Source organism: Cryptomeria japonica, chromosome 4, assembly GCF_030272615.1.
Source record: "Cryptomeria japonica chromosome 4, Sugi_1.0, whole genome shotgun sequence".
NCBI lineage: Eukaryota > Viridiplantae > Streptophyta > Pinopsida > Cupressales > Cupressaceae > Cryptomeria > Cryptomeria japonica.
Genome location: NC_081408.1, coordinates 122,048,880 through 122,064,601, shown reverse-complemented (window position 1 = coordinate 122,064,601; position 15,722 = coordinate 122,048,880).

Sequence of the window (15,722 nt, the reverse complement as noted above, 5' to 3'; positions counted from 1 at the left end):
ATAATACAGTGTCAACAAATGCAAACATTGCACTAACCACAAATACAAGATTCCCAAGAATGAATGCTCTGAGAAGGAACTACATACCACTAGTAGAGCCTATTGAATCAACGTTAAAGAAATTGATACAAAAAAAAGTGATCACTTTGCCAAAGATTAGAGTGTATGAACCAGGTCCTTTCAAATTGAATCAGGGGAATAATAATGATTCCTGTGACTACCATCGCACAAAGGATCATAACACTGCAAGTTGCTACAAGTTGAAGAACCTAATTCAGGATCTGATAGACCAAGGTGATATCATAGTGGATACAAACAAAGGTTTGAAAAACATAAATCAAACCATCTTTAAAGACCCTTTTGTCAAACATGACAAAGGTAAGGCATCGACATTAGGAACACAATACAACACTGCCATCTATACAAAGGTCTCATATGACCATACCATTCATGCTATTAGTGCACCATGGTACGATAAATGTTGACCTAAAAGTTAAATTTGATGATGTGACATATGATGATGACAAAAGTCAATGGATAGATAACTGTGATAACTAGGTTTGCATGATGTCAAAAGCACCATGGTACGATAAAGATGAGAACCTCTATCTTATAGACTTGGAGCTAGAAGAGCCACCATATTTAGGATGGTTTGAAGATAATGAGGTTATAAAAAAATTCATGGGTGTCAGAATTCCACATAATGATTATAAGATGGGATATAAAATAAAACTTGATAGCACAACATATCTTGAGGGAGTAAAATCCCTCAAAGGAGATAATATAGTGGCTACTATCATAGTAATTCTAAGAGACAAAGATTGTGCAGTAATCACACATTGATAAAAAGTGACCTTACAAGGGGTATCATCAAATCACCCACTAGTAGAAAAAAAATATAATGTGGTTGAGCAGCTAAATAACAACCCAACACAAATATCCATTTTTGAGTTATTGCACATATCACCAAATCACAGTGCTATCCTAGATAAATATCTTCAAGACTTAGTGGTTGCCAAGGACACAAATGAAAATACTTTTCAATCCATGGTAAGGAATTTGGCTTCTTTTACCCATATTGCTTTTACAGAACAAGATGTTCCTACTGACTGGACTTTTCACAATGATCCACTACATCTAGAGGCTTATATACATAAGAAGAAAGTTATAAGAGTGTTAATAGATGGAGGAGATGGTATTAACATCTAGATACTAAATTTGGTCAACGCATTGGGATATTTTGAGCTTCACATTGATCCCACAAAGAGAATAAACATCAAGGCATATGATGATGAAGAATGCCCTTCAAAAGGTGTGGTTACACTACCAGTGCAAGTAGGACCTTCCACAACAAATGTTACCTTTCAATTATTGGATAGATAGTTGTGATATAGCATACTATTAAGTTGCCCATGGATTCATGCCATGTAGGCCATACCTTCGACATTCCATCAATATGTTAAATTTCCATACAACGACATTGAAATCACCATCCATGGTGATCCAAACCTATTTCAACATTGTAATGACTTAAAGACAAGTGTGGATAACCAAGTACCTATCAATCAAGCAACCCCTCTCACCACACAAATGAAATCATTGACAATTATAGAAACACATAAAGCTGCACCTACGACATCCTATTTACAGATTAAACAAGTCAGATGTGGGGCATATTCCATTATAGGTACATAAAATGTCAGGCAGTTATCTCTTTCTCCTAGATCTTTTGGGAAACCTCAAACTACTATCATAAAACAAGATAAAGGAAAAGAGATAGTCAAGTACTTAGATTCATGTTCATTCATTAGATAGGGATACTTATAGGAAGAATCCCTAGATGAAGATGTCAATCAATGGTTATATAAAGAAGAAGATACATGACAATAGATAGGTTACCCTTAGATCAATATGGAAATGATTTCAAAATAATATAGAAACATGGGTATGATGGTACTATCGGATTGGGACCACAAAAAAAAGGGAGAATAAAACCCATCTTACCTCAGGAGAACCCAAAGAATCAAGGGTTGGGATACAAACACATCACAAAGGTAAAAAAAGAAAGACAATGGAAACTTGACATATTAGATAGGCCTAGACAAGACTCAGATAACGTATCTCAAAGTCATTCATCAATGTGGGTATTTCCTCTATGAGATTTTTTTGAAAATAGCCAAGATCTAGGACACAATGAATATCACAATAGAGAGACAAAATAGATTGATAAGAATAAACTGTATTCTAATCAAGATGAAAATACTAATCAATTGGATCATCAAGAATTACATACAATGTAGATGAGCCTGCTTATAAAGGCAAGGCTAAGAGACAATAGAGAACACAATGATGACATGTGGCTAATTGAGATGCAAGGGTAGGTAGGAGAAATGGTAAAATATTCCACATGAGGTGGATCACCCACTGAAGGTGGAATTATCACTCCACAATAAGTGGATATGATAAAGTAATAACAAGATCACACCATAAAAGGTAGAAATTCTCCTACATACACAATCCCAATGTATGCACATCTCCCTAAGTGTCTCATATGAAAACTACAATGTGGTTCATGTACCTAAGTGTGTAGGGGAAAAAGTGAGACTAAATATGCCAACCCTAATCCCACTCTCATACACAGTCATGGAATATGAAAGAGCCTAGGGAGGTAACATACTTCGACTACTTCTTATGAGAAAAAGAGAGACATGGGTTACCATTTAGTTTTTCTATTCCTTTGTTGTAAATGAGAGAGATGAATGATGCAAATATGCAATCTAACCTGGAATGCAAGTAAGCAAACAAACCATAATTGGAGAATGCAGATTAAAGGACAATTGATACACTGCTGAAAAGTAAAAATCAAAATGAAAAATCAGAGGTGCACTCATGTCTGAAATATGAGAAGAAATGTCCAAGACTAGAGTGCCACACCACTGTCTTGGTTCTGCACTTCTAGAGCTACAACTGACAAGATGGATTTTGGAGCCTATAAGACACCATTTTGCCGGATCCTGTTGATAGAGGGCAGGACCATGGCACCATGCTATTATCTTGGGTATGACCAGGGCACCACACCAGTGTCCTTAGGGTTTTTTCTAAGAAATTCAACCAAGAATTGTCCTTGTGTTCTCTTCCAATCCTGAAACTTCCAGTAATGCTCGGATCCAAACTTGTACCTGAAGCTGAAAAATAGGGTTTGGGGTGGCTATGTAGGGTTTTTCCTTAGTCAAAACCTTGTGTTGGTGATTTCTACCTCCACAAATAGCTGATAAAGTACTGAAAAATGTGTGTGAAAGAATCTTGTGTACATGTAAGATCCTAAAATGAAAGCAAACAATCTAGAGCAACCCTAAAGAGTAAACCCTAATTGCTTATAATTGACAAAGTATATGCTCTAAATCCACAATGCAAAGTGGTCTAAAGAATTAATATGAATCAAAATGAAGCATATAAAAAGACATGAAAACAACATGAAACCATACCCAACCCCAAGGGAGAGGTACAAGCCAATCATCAGTCGGTGATCTCCTATCATTTTTCTACATCTTCAAAAGCCCCCAATTGATAAAATGATGCTTGATGAATTTTTGGTGGATGAATGTTTCAATTTTTTTGAAGAATTCAAAGATCTATGCTTTCGTTGCAAAGAAGGCCCTTATAATCCAAAAACATGCCCTTCGACTCTTAGAAGAAGAACCCTTCAAATGAAGGAAGAGAGATCTTAAGTATGAAACCTTATATCTTAATTTCATGTTTAGGATGACCTAGGATTTTAATTTCCTGCTGATATTTTGGGGTTAAGCATTATTATATCATAGGATTGTGCCCCTGAAATTTCAGGGAAAAAGCCGACGACCATGTGCATTCCCGCCACGGTCTGACCAACTTTTCACGAAATCTTTGGGGCCATTAGATATGATGATATTAGAGCACATCCCAAAGTTACAAATAATTTTGAGATGTTTTGATATGCGAAATCGGGCCTAAACAATCAAAATAAGACAAAATTAAGGTTCATGATTAAATGATTCATTGGAGGAATAAAATGAAAAGGGGCACGCTTAGGATAAAGGGCCCAAATTTATAACCTGTAAAGTGATGAAACATGACTTTCAATTTAATTAAATTAATTAATTAAATGCTTAAAGGGGAATTAGAAATGCAAGATGAAAGACACACCAAGGAAGGTGCTAACCTAAGTGTGAAATTGTACTACCCTAGCAAGGGTGTACAATTTACGATACTACACTAAGTAAACTTAAGTAAAGTGTAATTATATCCAACATGAATAAATAATTACACAAAAAACCCCCCTTAAGTGAAACTTAGTGGAATCCACTTAAGTCTACAATGCAACTAAGCAATGCAAGATGGGTCCCGGGAACAAGGCCATGTTCAAATGCAAATGCAATCTCCCATAAAGTGGAGAAAGGGAGAAAAACTCAATGGGAAAAAAACTTTCCCCCAAAAGGGAGATGAAAACTATATAAAAAGGAACTCTCAAAGAACTATGAGGAGGACAAAACCCCATGTGAGGAAAAAGGCCCCCCCCCCCCCATATGAGAGAAGAAGAGAGACTAGGTAGCCCCCTCAATGTAGAATCTACACCAATGGTAGAAGATCAAAGATGAATAAAGAAACTGCTCCATGAATGTCGAACAAAGTTCCTCCCCTTGGGAAGAAACAAAACCAAAGGTGTATCCATGAAGTCTCCCCAATCATGAAGGGAAGATGTAGGAAAAAACTCATGATGAATGGAGTCTCTGAAAACTACTCTAGTGTCCCCATGTCGATGCTGAAAGTTACCCCCTCCAAAGATGGTGAACTTCTCCACTCTACTGAAAAAGGAACTCCAAGATCTAGTGGAGATGAATGTAGATAAATATATAAAGACTCACATGTCTCTTCTAAGGATAAAGAGACCTCGTCCAACTGTTGTACAAAAGTATCCACAATCATGTCAACCTCAAAAGAATGATCTTGTAGAGAATGAACAAGAGGATTAGAGTGTACCCTCACAAAAATTGAAGAAGGATCATCTTCATCAAAGAGAATATGAATATCATCAATGATGTCTCCCAAATCTTCAATATAGGACTCCACAAAGAAACCTTCAATGTTCGTCAAGTAGTCATCTCAATGAACTGAAGTTGGAAGACAAGGAATATCCTGCTACACTAAATCACAAGAAGGAAAAATTGTCACAATATCAATATCATTAGCTTAAATAGGTGATGTGATATCAATAGGAGGAGATGAAATGCAAGGCTCAAGAATAGGGTCATATGTAAGAATCCCCAAGTTCAAGTACCTAAAGTTCTCCTCAAAATATGAATCATCATGTGAAGAATCAACCTCATCAAGAGGACAAAAATGCAAAAAGGAGTACAATTGAGATGCATGATCAACCACCCCAGTCGCAATGATAACTCTAGTCTTCAAGTATCGAATGATAACTGAATCAAGTGTGAACTCCACAATTTTCTTTATTACCCCATGTGTGATTTGATAGATGGAAAGAAGATTGTTTGTCAAATGGGGTACAAACAACACATCATTGAAGGAGTTATCCCCAATGGAAATAGATCCTTCCCCAATCACATCCATGTATGTATGATTTCCCATCAAAATCTATGGCATGGTGCAAGGCTCAAATGAAGAGAACATAGACTATGAAGATGACATATAATGAGAAGCCCCTGAATCTAGAAGCCATCTCCTTGAATCATGACTTGTAGTAGCACAAAGAGCTTGTCCCTTTCCTTTATCTATCCCAAAAGAGTGATCCTTTCCTTTATCCTTTTCTTTAGAAGAAGAAGCCAATGTAGAAATTCTAGAAGGCAAAATGATTTTGTTCTTCTCAAGAAGATGTTTCAATTCATCAATATCCTTCTTGTAACAACGGTGTTCATCATGCCCGACTTCTTACAATATGAACAAAAAAGAATATCCTTATATGATTTCCTCTTAGGTGAGGATTTAGAATTACCTTGTTGTGGAGAGGAGGATTGTGCTCCATCCTGTTGTGTCTTAGGCTTAGGTTGCTTTTGGTTCTTGTGTTTTCTTTGATTGCTTTGATTCCCTTTATTAGCAACCAAAGCTTGTGACTTTGAAGATTTGAGAATCCCCATCTTAGTCAACTTAGATTGCTCAAGAATCAACATCTTCATGAATGCATGAAATGATGGAGAAGTGTATGAGGCACCTTTAGATAGCCTATGGGTGTGAAAACTAGAAACAAAGGCTACATATTTTGATGGAAGCTTGTCCAACATGTTATAAATCAATTGCACGTCCTTTTTATCAATACCACAATCATGTAGCTTTGCTCTTAGCTCATTTTATTTTGTGACATAATCTTGGATTGTATCAAAATCCTCGAGATCCAATGTTGGGAGTTCACTATCAAACTTTTAGCCCTTAATCTCATCAACTTGACCATACAACTTCTCATAAATATCCCAATCCTCTTTAATCATTGTGCACTTATCAATGTGAAAAATGAGGTCATCTGGTACATACTTTCACAATGTTCCAAGTGCCATGCAATTTTTAGTGATCCATTTAACTTGAACATTAGGATTAGCCTTATGATTAGGTTCTATTGTTATTGTTCCATTTACATAATGAATGAGTCCTTTTTCCATTAGTTTACTCCAAGCCTTAATTTTCCATGATGCATAGTTATGAGGAGGTAAAAGTGGAAATTTAGGAGAAACCATAGCACCAAAATGAAAAAAACACAAGATGGAGAGGGGCACAATCACACAAGACACCCCCACAAGTTACTCAATCAAGAAACCCCCCCAAAATGATGATTTGACACTTTATACTTAGTGCGTGTACAATGGACCACTTGCAAAACAAGGCAAGGTGGACTTCTGATTCCAACTTTACAACTACCTCAAATAGGCTATAAGAGACCCCAAAAAATATTGCAAGTGATCTAAACTGAGATCTGAGAAAAATACAAGTACCATATAGGCCAAAAATGACCAAATACTAAAAGTATAATTTCTACTCAAAATCACTAGAAACTAATGGCAGATTATGAAAATAGACAAAAAATTATTCACTTCCAAAAAAATGACACCTAAAAAGGAGGTCGTTTGACTCCAAACGAAGCCTCTAAAGTTGCAAAATTGAGGATTAGAGAAGTACAGTCATGAAAAACTATAAATTGTGAAAAATTTGTCCATCAAAATTAGAAATTTCCTTCACAATTGCAAAGAGCACGAGAAATTAGCCCAAATAAAAAAAATTGCACCAAAAAAGTACTTAAAATGAGCAAGATATAGCCTCTTGAAGTTGAATTGCAAACTAAAAAATCTCAATGAGAGGGGCTTCAAATTTTTTTAAAAAATGTTGACACAGTGATGACATTAGCATTTGACAAGCTTAAATTTGATGCCTCTCTGCCTGTCACAAAAAAATTGCTACCCTTGCCGACATGGCATCCATACCATATGGATAATGATGACATAAAAACCTTTGAATGGATCTGTATAGTATGGAAAATCTGTTGTGGCACTGATGTGCTGGGGTAGTATAGATGATGTGTTCACCATGTGTTAGTATGGACATTGACTGGGTAGTGACGTGTCAATATCGTACGATGATGTGACAAATTACTATTAAGTGATGTGGCGATGATGTGTCATGCCAACTAGGCAGGATACGTTGCACCGTACACTGAGATGATCAAATAGTGGACTATATGACTGATGAATTTTCATCCGTGTGACCCGAGGACTATGTTTGCACTGATCAAATTGATGTCTACCATGTATACCTATAGGGTCGAGGAAGTGATGAAGCCCGAGGCATCAATAGAGGGAAGTGACAATGACCAATTGCCAAGAGTGTAAGTAGAGGCGACCGGTGGGAAGGACTTGGTGGTGAAGGAGTAGGGGTCAAAGATTGACGGGCAATATCAATAGGTGCAGAGAACAGGTGGCGTGGGTGGTGGGAGTTACAGGTCAGACAAAATGAAGGTGACTGGAAATTACAGTGGCTGGAAGTCGATGGTATGATAGGGGGTGCTGAAAATAATTAAAACCCTACAAAAATAATTCTGCGTAGTATGGGGTGTCGAGGGTTAAAGCCCCCAAAAAATATATAATAATTGATATTTTTTTTTGAAAAATGTTTTACAATAATAAAAAAAACTTCTGCGAATTTTAAATAATAAAAAATAAAAGAAAAAAATTCATAGAATAAAAAAAATTATTTTTTGAAAAATTCGTACTGTACTACTCGGATTGGGTAAATTTTTCCTACAAATTGATTTTCTCCAAAACAGGCCAAATTTATAGTCAAAATTCAAGGAAACAACCTCCCAAATGCAACCATGATGTCGAAATTGCCATAAGACGCACCCAAAATGAGCAACTCCCCAGATCCAAAAAAGAAAGCCTCCAAAAGCTCTCCAAAATGACTAATCAATGAAGCCCTAATGGCTCTAATGCCATGTGAGAATTTGTTAAAAATAGCCAAGATTTAGGACACAATGAATATCACAATACAGAGAGAAAATAGATTGATAAGAATAAACTATATTCTAATCAAGATGAAAATACTGATCAATTGGATCATCAAAAATTACATACAATGTAGATGAGCCTGCTTATAAAGTCAAGGCTAAGAGACAAGAGATAACACAATGATGACATGTGGCTCAATGAGATGCAAGGGTTAGTACAGGTAGGTAGGAGAAATGGTAAAATATTCCACATGAGGTGGATCACCCACCAAAGGTGGAATTATCACTCCACAATAAGTGGATATGATAAAGTAACAACAAGATCACACCATAAAAGGTGGAAATTCTCCTACATACACACTGCCAATGTATGCACATCTCCCTAAGTGTCTCATATGCAAACTACAATGTGGTGCATGTAAATAAGTAAACTTAAGCAAAGTGTAATTATATCCAATATGAGTAATTAATTACATAAACAATCCCCCTTAAGTGCAGCTTAGGGGAATGCACTTAAGTCTACAATGCAACTAAGAAATGCAAGATGGGCCCCGACAACAAGGCCATGTTAGGTACCCATTTACAAATGGAAATGCAATGTCCCATAAAGTGGGGAAAGAGAGAAAAACCCAATGGGAAAAAACCCTCCCCCAAAAGAGAGATGAAAAATATATAGAAAGGAACTCTTAAAGAAGTATGAGAAGGACAAAACCCCATGTGAGGAAAAAGTTTCCCCCCATATGAGAGAAGAAGAGAGACTAGGTAGCCCCCCCTCAATGTAGAATATGTACCAATGGTAGAATATTGAAGATGAATGAAGAAACTAATCCATGAACGCGAACAACTTCCCTCCCCTTGGGAAGAAACAAAACCAAAGGTGTATCCGTGAAGTCTGCCCAATCCTGAATGGAGTCTCTGAAAACTACTCAAGTGTCCCCATGTCGATGCTGAAAGTTACCCCTGCCAAAGGTGGTGAAATTATCCACATTACTAAAAAAGGCACTCCAAGATCTAGTGGAGAAGAATGTAGAGAAATATCCAAAGACTCACATGTCTCCTCTAAGGATAAAAAGACCTCATCCAACTGCTGTAAAAAAGTATCAACAATCATGTCAACCTTGAAAGAATGATCATATAGAGAATGAACAAGAGGGTCAGAGTGTACCTTCACAAAAATCAAAGAAGGATCATCTTCATCAAAGAGAAGATGAATATCATCAATGATGTCTCCCAAATCTGTAATATAGGACTCCACAAAAAAACTTGCAATGTTTGTCAAGTAGTCATCCCAATGAATTGAAGCTAGAAGACAAGGAATATCCTACTGCACTGAATCATAAGAAAGAAAAATTGCCACAATATATGCATCATTAGGTGCAATAGGTGATGTGATATCAATAGGAGGAGATGAAATGCAAGGCTCAAGAACGAGGTCATATGTGAGAATCCCTAAGTTCAAGTACCCAAAGTTCTCCTCAAAATCTGAATCATCATGTGAAGAATCAACCTCATCAATAGGACAAAATGTGAAAATGAGTACAACCAACATACACGATCAACCACCCTAGTCACAATGATATCTCTAGTCTCTAAGTCTTGAATGATAACCGATTAGGTGTGAACTCCATAGTTTTCCTTGTTTTCCTATGCGTGATTTGGTAGATGAAAAGAAGATTGTTTGTCAAATGGGGTACACACAACACATCATTGAAGGAGTTATCCATAATGGTAATAGATCCTTTCCCAATCATATCCATGCATTTATGATTTCCCATCAAAATCTGTGGCATGGTGCAAGGCTCAAATGAAGAGAACATAGACTGTGAAGATTCCATATAATGAGAAGCCCCTGAATCTAGAAGCCATCTCCCTAAATCATGACTTGTAGTAGCACAAAGAGCTTGTCCCTTTCCTTTATCTGTCCTAAAAGAGTGATCCTTTCTTTATCCTTTTCTTTGGAAGAAGAAGCCAATGTAGATATTTTAGAAGGCAAATTAATTTTTTTCTTCTCAAGAAGATGTTTCAATTCATCAATATCCTTCTTGTAACAACAATGTTCATCATGTCCCGACTTCTTGCAATATGCACAAAAAATAATATCCTTATATGATTTCCTCTTAGGTGAGGATGTAGAATCACCTTGTTTTTCTCCATCTTTTTGTAGATTAGGATTAGGTTGCTTTTGGTTCTTTCCTTTTCCTTGATTGATTTGAATCCCTTTATTAGCCACCAAAGCTTGTGACTTTGAAGATTTGAGAGTCTCCATCTTAGTCAACTTAGATTGATCAAGAATCAACATTTGCATGAATGCATCAAATGATGGAGAAGTGTTTGAGGAAAATCTAGAAACAAAGGTTGCATAGTATGATGGAAGCTTGTCCAACATGTTATAAACCAATTGAGCATCCTTTTTGTCAATGCCACAATCATTTAGCTTTGCTCTTAGCTCATTTTCTTTTGTGACATAATCTTGGATTGTATCAAAATCCTTGGGATCCAATGTTGTGAGTTTACTATCAATCTTGTAGCCCTTAATCTCATCAACTTGACCATACAACTTCAACTTCTCATAAATATCCCAAGCCTCTTTAATTGTTGTACACTTATCAATGTGAAAAATGAGGTCATCTGATACATACTTTCTCAATGTTCCAAGTGCCATACAATTTTTAGTGAGCCATTCAACTTGAGCATTAGGATCAGCCTTATAATCAGGTGTTGTTATTATTGTTCTATTCACATAATGAATGAGTCCTTTTTCCATTAGGTCACTCCAAAACTTAATCTTCCATGATGTATAGTTATGAGGAGTTAAAAGTGGAAATTTAGGAGAACCCATAGCACCAAAATGAAAAACCACAAGATAGAGAGAGGCAAAATCACACAAGTGTTATTATAGGATCTGATTATTACTAAGAAGGGGGGGGATGAATCAGTAATAAGATAACTATGCTAAACTTCACAAAATCTTCAAAAACCAGTAACGGTAGTTGATCAAACAGTCTTCAAACCAGATTTACCAAAATATTACCAGTAGCTACTTAAGTGTTCATCATTAAGAAAACATAGTAAAGACATCAAATGAATAAATCAAATATTCATCCACAACACAAACAAAAAGAATTCACATGGAAACCCAAATGGGAAAAACCACGGTGGGAATTAGCACCCACAAAATATTTGCAATCTTTTGGAATGCACTGTTGGCAATTGACACTCATTGGATTCATATGTTGTCATTGATGGCAACATGGCAACAAGATTCATAAGGAAGCATACACTGACACACACCAACATTAGTAGGCACTCACTGGAAGACACCAACATTGGAGTATCCAGGGTTACACCAGCACTGTCACGGACATCCAACACTTCAATGAAGCTGACATCCGTCTTGGACCCGAAGGAAGTTTTATTTATAAAAACATTTTGTAATTATTGTATAAGGCTGAAATTGCATATCTTTTGTAATGCATTGTAAGCCAACATAAGGCATATTGTTTGTGAAGGATATATAGGTCATTTTGTTAAGGTCATTTGGAATATAGTGATATAGGAAAATTATAGCAGAACTACATGATGCAAAGTATATGTATGTAGATCATTTGTATGTGAATGTTATATCATGCAATGATCTGTAGATAGTTTGGAAAGCATTCTTGGAGGAGAAGAGATACCGATAGAAGTGCTCAGGGTTTATGAACCGATACAGAGCAAAACTATAACCGAAACTCTTTTTGGCATAGCAGATGCATTTTGTGAGTTCATTATTGTTGTTTTATTTCAGTAGAAGCTTGTAGTCAGTGAGACTCTTTTGTGATGAGTAGTGTACTCTAGGTAGTGTGCCTTTGTGCATGTTGAGGCCCCCATTTTATGTAATATATTTCATATGGCCAGTGAACTGATATTGTGGGTCACAAATCCTACCATGGTTTTTCCTCTTTAAGGTTTTCCACGTATAAATTCTATGTGTTATGGTGTTTATTTATGTGGATGGTTTATTTGATTCAAGTTATTTGTTTCTTCATTTACCAGTTTTTATGTATATGTTATAAAAGGGTAAAATCATATCATATCGATAGAACACTGATTCACCCCCCCTCTCAGTGTTCTTGGATCCTAACATTTGTTTTCAGATCCTAATTCCTAGGAAGAAGTTTAACAGCTTGAGAAAGATCCTGAAACTAGAATCATTAAACATGGCTATGGTGAAGCAACTTGAGATGGCTCTTGAGGATTATGATGCTGAAAGGATGAAGAATTTAAAATTGCAAGATGAATTGAATTCTACTAATGAGTTCATTCTTGTCCTATAAGAAATGTTATCATCAGCTAGAGCTAAGAGAAAGGAACTATTTCATAACCAGGATGATGAAGAGAAAAATGCACTTAAGGAGCAATGTTAGAAACTGAGTCAAGAAAACATGCTCCTGAAGAATGAAATGCAAGACCTGACTATGAGGTTATCAAAAGATATTGAGGACAAAAAGAAGGAAGAAAATCTTTTTTTATCTCTGAAGAACAAAATTGATGAATGTGGAAGATTGACTGATGAGAATAATCTATTGAGAACTGATTTGGCACGCTCCCAAAACAATGAACAAGAAATTGAAAGACAAATAACTACTCTAAGAGATGATCTGACTATTGCAAGTGAGTATAAAGAAAAATTCAGGATTAGTGCTGCACAGTTGGATGACTTATTGAAAAGACAAAGGCAAAATGATGATTCTAGAGGACTTGGTTTGTAGAAGGTGAAAGCTTTGGTACTGCAAATGAAGATCAGACAACCGATATGCAGAACTCATCAGACCAGAGGAAATCAGTAAGGCAATCTAATGCTTATAAATTCAATGGTAGATGCTTTGTTCGTAATAAATTTGGGCATATGGCTAAATAATGTAGAAATAGAGAAAATCAAAACTACAATTCTATTCTCGGTCAATGCACAAATTGCAAGAAATATGGTCATAAATCAGAAGATTGTAGAATGAATGTCAAATTTCATGAATGTGGAAAATTTGGTCATTTAGCTAATCAATGTAGGTGAAGGAATGACACCAGATATGTTAAAGAAATTCAAAAGATAAATGTTACATGTTATGCATGCAACAAAATATTGCTAAGTACTACAGAAGCAAGACTCAACCGGTTAGCAATGATAAAGAAAATGAGAAGGGAAAGAAGAAGGTAGATGAAATACAACAAGATCACACCAATAGATGGGTTAGAAATTCTAAAGAACCAATTGGAGATGGATCTATACCAATAACTCCATCGGTAGAACAGAGCATTCCTACACCAGCAGAAAATTCCACTAGTAACTGAGGCATACGCCTTAGGGGTTGCAAAATCTATTGTGAATCTTGCATATTCCCTAGAGAAAATTTGAAAGATATCTAGAAGAGATTTGGAGACTTGTCTTAATCATTGATGAAGCTTTACCTGGTATAAGACTGTGAAACCAACATCCGGTAGGGTACACCATGAAACATTTATGGCAATGAAGGATTAGGATTTACTTGCTGATGAAAAGGGGAAAGTGAATTCATTTTCATTCACCTAGCATTCAAGCAATCCAGAGTGAAGCATAGGCAAATCTCAGGCGATTAAGAGCGAGAAAAGGCATTCTGAAAGGATTTCCAACAATCATCAGAGAAGCAATCAAATTTTCACATCAGCGATCATTTTCAGGTATTTCTTCAAAATGGCATTTGGATCATCTACTCCTACTTTCATTGAAAATCCCACCATTGTTGAAGTTTAGGATAGGCTGAGACCTGTTTTCAAGGAAGTTCCCCAGATAGCTAAGAAAGAAGACTCTGCGGGTGCATTCTCTAGGGTTCCTAATGACATGATGTATGTTGAAGATTTAATGTCATATATTCACTGCACCTTGGAGGATCTAGGTATAGAAGAGATAAAGGGCATGTATCAATCTGTGATATTGGGAAGCTCTAAAACAATCAAGACAAAATATAAGGTCATCGAGGATCTAGGGTTAATTGGTATCCTGTACATATCAGAATTCAAAGATGAAGTGATCAGATATGTTCTGAGCAGGGTTCACAATGAGTTCATCTAACTGGATCAGCCCTACATGATCAGAAATGAAGCAATTCAAGAAGTCACCGGCTTACCCAAAGTTGGACAAGAACCTGGCAATAAAATTCCTACCACTACAGTTGAGAAGCTCACAGATGCAACCCATGATGGAAGATCTATGAGGTTCAACATCATCAAAGACACTGATGTGAAATTTGTTAGCATGATAATTGGCTATAAGGTAACTCAATCTAGTTGATCGAACTCTATTGCTAGTTCCTGCATCCATGCTACTTATCAGATGTTAAAGAATAATGAGAAGTATGATTTATGTGAATGGTTGAGAAGTGAGTTAATGATAAATCTTGGAAAGATTAAGAGTGTTAAGAAAGGAACTTTTAGGTTTGGAAATCTCATTGTTTGTTTAATGCTTTACTTCATAAATGAGCTACCTAGTCTAGGGAAGAAGAATTGGGCTCATGACATACTGGTAGGTATGAAAATCAAGGAAGAAATCACCGGTCATGGTATTGGTAGGGATGAAAAGCTTGGGGGATATTTCAAAACATTTCGGGAAAATATGAGACAAAGGGAAAGAATATCAAAGCACATTATGGAGAAGCACTCCACTGATATCTATTTTATGGTGAAGACTGATGAAACTCTTATGGAGGTAGTAGAACCTAGGACCATATGGTTTACTAAGCTTGGATATGAAGTGGAGGATAGAATTTTTGAACTTTATGCAAAAACGATGCTTGAAGCTCCATTGGATGATAAGATAGAACACTTTGGTACTACTGAGGAAAAGGCTCTTGAAGTCAAAATTGGATTCGACAAGAAGAGAAGAGATAAGATGTCTGCATATATACAGAATGCAATCCATAAGATAGACACTCAACTAGGTTTTGGATCCAAATCGACAAAGGAACCGGAAATGGTTAGTGCTCCTAAGGCAAAGAGGCTCGAACTTTCTTTTCTTTTGTCACTTCTAACTCTAATCCAGAGGATATTGAGCCTCTAGCATTCAGAAGAGTACAAAGGAAGAAAGTTGACCAGCCTCCGGTAGAGGAGAAGAAGGTTGAGCCAAGGAGGAGGCTTGTGAGAAAAGAAACAAAACCTACTGCACCCCCACCTACAGCAAGGAAACCTATTCAGAAGACGAAGCTAGTCACATCCACTCTGGAAACCC